Raw genomic sequence first — 5,344 nt, 5'->3', positions numbered from 1 at the left:
TAAACAGCAGTTGATCAAATGGCTGTCCTCTGCTTTTGACATTCTCACCTACAGTATTTATTTGTTAAATCAGTTCCACACTGGTTGACTTGTACACTTGGTTTTGCATCTTTTAATTGGGTTGGGCATGGCGGCACTACTGCCTCACCCACAGTATCCTGGATTAGGTGAACTGGAGATTCTAAATTGGCACCATGTTGGTCTTGGGTGTGAGTGGTCCATTGGTAGCTGGTTCCTGCCCTCCACCCCAAATCCAACTGAGCAGGTTTGCAAACATTATCTTTGAAATCTTGTTTTGTAACTGGAGGAGCTCTTACCAAATGTCACACACAAGACACCTTCAAACAATCATATTTCTTAGCCTTTTTATTTTACCTACCCTACATATAATTGAAACCCAGGAGCAGGAGAGGGTCACCTGTTGGCGTTGTGCTGACTTTGAAGTGAATTGGCTGAGCCTTGTGGTTTCTAATCTGGCACGGCAGCTATTGTGGCACCCATTGTAAAATGTCTTGGCATCCTGCGCAGACTTCACCTTCTCAAGTTGGGATCTTCATGGAAGGTGTTATTTCTCCACCTGGAAAACACAAAAATAAAACATGTGAAGTGTTTGTTATTATGGATATAGTCTGCCCACTCTCTAAGATCTGAGCATGAGGGTGATGCCAAAGAACATGCAATATCTTCACCAAAGCTGACAGTAATGCAATGATGAAACCTCTCAGTCATTGCTCTCTGGGATATCAATTTACTTAAGAATGGGTTACATGTCAAGAGCCATGTTATGTATATTATGCCCTTTTTTTCTTGTTTTACTTTATGATGGTGCTAATATGAAACACCTACACTTAATAAGCTAAAATTCTCCCTTGGGACAAATAAAGTGAAATCTATCTATCTATCTATCAAAAAATCTGAAGCTGTGAGCCGATCATAATCATAAGATGACGTCTATTTGTCTGCTTGTTCAACAATCATGCAAAAGCGACTGAATTGACTTTCAAGAAATTTTACATCTATGTTACCATTCATCCAACCTAAAACACAAGCTGCATGAGATATGAAAAGTGGGATTATAATGGGAGAGAGGCAACTCAAAAACCAGTGCCAATGTGGGGGCTCACTCCTGCTGCCTGATGGGAGAAGGCCATCAGCTCACACTAAGGTTTTGTAACAGCTGAAATGGGACTGCAGGGACAGCGTTTTCTTCTCAAATAATTTGGATAACAATTAGATTGTTGGGCGGCATGGTGACGCAGTTGGTGGTACTGCTGCCTCGCAGTTAGGAGACCTGGGTTCGCTTCCCAGATCCTCCCTGCGTGGAGTTTACATGTTCTCTACGTGGGTTTCCTCCCACAGTCCAAAGACATGCAGGTTAGGTGCGTTGGCAATTCTAAATTGTCCCTAGTGGTAGTGGGTAGTGGGTGTGTGTGTGTGCCCTGCCTGGGGTTTGTTTCCTGCCTTGCACCCTGTGTTGGCTGAAATTGGCTCCAGCAGACCCCGTGATCCTGAGTTAGGATATAGCCGGGGTTGGATAATGGATGGACGAATTTGATTGTCTCGCTGGATTTTAGCTTTTGTCTAAGAGTACATGTTTTCGTCTCATTGTGGATCGTGTTTCACTGTATTGCATTTCCAAAGGACAGTTTTTCAGTGATCAACCAATACGTAATATATGACTTCTTTCTGGCGCCATGATAAATAAGAATGTCTTAAAATACAGAGCTTCATTTTTATTAGTACATTAACCGTCTTACCCAATGTTCTCCTTACTCCTGTTACCATACCACTTGTTCAATGATGCTGACCTTGAAGAAAACTCTAGTAAAGGCAGCAAGTCAACATATTAGAAATTAACTGTAACTTACTGTATCTCTCATAGTCAAGAAGTACAACCGCTAATACTGTATATACTTAAGGATTATGTCGAATGGAGCAACTGAGGGGAAATTTGAAGACATGCCTGCACTTCACATTTGTACAAAGAGATAAAGAGGGCTGTTAAACAAAGGCAAAGTTGCAGCAGCAACATCAGGTCAGCAGGCCGTGCAACCCTAAGTGAGACTCTTTGCCTGCTAGTGAACAGACATGAAAAATACACACAAATGCAAACTGGCCAAAAAACAGGCACAGGAGAGTAGCTCGGCCAAATATACAAAAGGTTAGGTTCAGAAGCCTGTTATGCTCACACATTCCCCTTTAACATTATAGTTTAATAACATTAATTTCATTATTGTCATGTGTACAGAGTGTAGTAAAATTCTTCATTGCATGCGGTATGCTGGCCTTCACAATCCTCAGGCTTGAATATTATTGAAAAGATGAAGGTGATCTTGGGAAGCTCTTATAGCCCGTGTAGGAATCCAGGAATGTTTTTATGATCACTCAACTGGCTTAGTGAGTGTGGGCCTAACTTACTGCAGCACATTTTCGTATCAACACGAAGAAGCAACACTTTAAAATATGAGAAGCTTTTGCATCACAGCATTCATATCAATGCTTTCCCATCATCTCAAGAGATGTAATTGGGCTACATCCATGTATTTCCTGGAAAAGGTATGGACAACAGTCCCACAATTTGCAATTCCCATTCTTGGTAGCCATTATAACATTTGACACTAAGTGTTTGTTGGAGCCACAATGATGATGGCCTCAAGCAGCATATTATAATGCTGACTGCAAAATTCTCACAATAGATAAAGCAAAACTTCAAGCTGACAAATATTCTCACACGTTACACTGCTACAACATTTAATGTTCTTTGGTAACATGTAACTCCGTTCTGGAACAACACATTATTCCTGTACTCTTGCCTTTTAATTATACCCCGGTCATATTCCTGTTTCTCAATGCCAATTTCCATATAAAATTAAATTCCTGCTTCTAACAGCATTTTTTGTAACTTAAGCCTCAATTTACTAATAAGCAAGTGGAAAATAACAGAAAAGTAAAAACTGTTTTCATTTGCTCCTCCTGTATCTGCTCTTTTTAGTTATCATTATTTAGACATAATCATATAAACAAACACTAAAGAAATACAAACAAAAAGCAGAAATAAAATAAAAAGGTCAGTGTGATAGCGTAGTTGGCAGGTCCCCCCACATTAGATTCCTGGTGTACTTCCGTTCTGTGTTAAGTTCACGTGTTCTCTCCATCTGTTGTGTTTTGATCAAACATTCAAACGACACGCATGCAGTAATTTGGATTTACCTCGCCGCAGGTGTGTGTGTGTGTGTGTGAGTGAGTGTTCCTCGTATGCAGCCTTTTCAGTGCTGGCACCTTACAGGTCAGGCAGGCACTGGGAGCACCACAACCCCAAATCACATTGGGTGGGATAAATGCAGAGAATATCTACTGAATGTATGAATAACTGTGGGAATAAAGAGACATTTTAAGTTCTTAAAATTAAATCAAGAAATGCAGTGAATTTTTACATGCAGAATGAAAGCATTAAAAGGCTTGCCAAATAAGAAACATATACTGTTTAAAACAGGAGTGCCCACACTTTTTCGGCTTGCGAGCTACTTTTAAAATGACCAGGTCGAAATGATCTACCTATACATTAAAATTATATATATATATATATATATATATATATATATATATATATATACAGGTATATATATATACTAGGGGGCTCCACCCCCTGCTCGCTTCGCATGCCCACCCCTGTGTTTGGTTTACCGGACATACAATACAATACAATTTATTTTTTGTATAGCTCAAAATCACACAAGAAGTGCCGCAATGGGCTTTAACAGGCCCTGAATCTTGACAGCCCCCCCAGCCTTGACCCTCTAAGAAGGCCAGAAAAAACTCCCAAAAAAACCCTTGTAGGGAAAAAATCGAAGAAACCTTGGGAAAGGCAGTTCAAAGAGAGACCCCTTTCCAGGTAGGTTGGGCATGCAGTGGGTGTCAAAAAGAACGGGGTGAATACAATACAGCACAATACACAGAACAGAATAAATCCTCAATACGGTATAAAAATAAAAATTCTAGAAGTACGGAGTAGAAATTCACGAGATGATATCACATAATATGATTTGGATTTGTTTTAAGTCCTAGAGACCTCAGCCATCAAGCTGCCTCCCCTATTTTTCCATTCCACATCAGAAATAGCCCTAATCCGATGAGAGGACCCCTCATTCCCACGATTCCTGCGATCCACCATCAGGGATGACTTTACCTTAGGCAGGCAATATACAATTTAAAGAGATTGTTATTTTCTTGGGAATTGTTACATATGCATTATTTTCAGTTTTACTTTAAAAACTTTTGTAAAAACGATACTTGTTCTTTATTTCCGGCCCCGTGCGTGGTTACATCGCTTCCTTGCCAGACATAAAACGCTGCTCGTGTTGTGAAGAGGGGTGGGGGGGTTGGCTGAACGCACGCTAAGGATATGCCATCAGATCATCTGCTGTCGTCCTGCTGCTGGCGAGCTGCATGTTTTGCTTGTCTCTTGTCGTTGTTTTAAGAGCTGGGAGCACATGATGCTTGTCTGACAGATGCAATCCAACAACTGCTAGGGTTAGATGTTTGTGGACTTGTTTTAAATGATGGCTCACTGCCTGGTCTCGTGTGACGTTTTAAAAACAATACTTGTCCCTTTATTTACGGCCCCAGTCGTGGTTAAATTCTTTCTTGCAGGACGTATAACGCTGCTCGTGCACTGCTCTTCGATCTTTTTAAAGCCTTTGCAGCCGATGTCCTTTTTCCTACTTTGTGTCTCTGCTGCTCGCGTTGTGATCGCTTCTCCGTCATCATAAATATACACCTGATCGAACTGTGTTTTCTTTGAAACGTTCCATTATTGTGTAAATCTACATTTTGTGCATTGAATGATGTGCACTGAGACACCTGTGTCTGTGTGTGCTGATTCCCTTTACACTACTATTTTTGATTTTTTTTGCCCATTCTCTTTCATCTCACGGTTCTTTAATTTGTCTTTCGTGATCTTAACATGACGATCACATATCATCTACTAGTCATTCATTCCACAGGATTTTTTTATTATATTTATTGTGACACTCCCAGATGCGTTGCCACCTTTCCACCCAGCTCAGCTCCCCATCTGGGAGCTCCTACAGTCCTTTTATTCTCCTTGACCCGGAAGTGTTCCCAATCCCCATTCCATGTGATTCTTTATCACTTCCAGGTCAGGTAAAAGTCCTTTTCTTCACCCCGGAAGTACATCACTTCTGTTGTCGCTCTTCCTATGATGCACTTCCAGGTTATAGGGCACATATGATTCTTCGGTCCTCCCTGCAGCTCCCTCTTGCAGCCCCTGTGGTATCCAGCAGGGCCATGTATAAAAACTACATAGTCCATGATTCCCTGCTGG

Source organism: Polypterus senegalus, chromosome 1 (assembly GCF_016835505.1).
Source record: "Polypterus senegalus isolate Bchr_013 chromosome 1, ASM1683550v1, whole genome shotgun sequence".
NCBI lineage: Eukaryota > Metazoa > Chordata > Cladistia > Polypteriformes > Polypteridae > Polypterus > Polypterus senegalus.
This window is presented reverse-complemented; position numbering follows the sequence as displayed.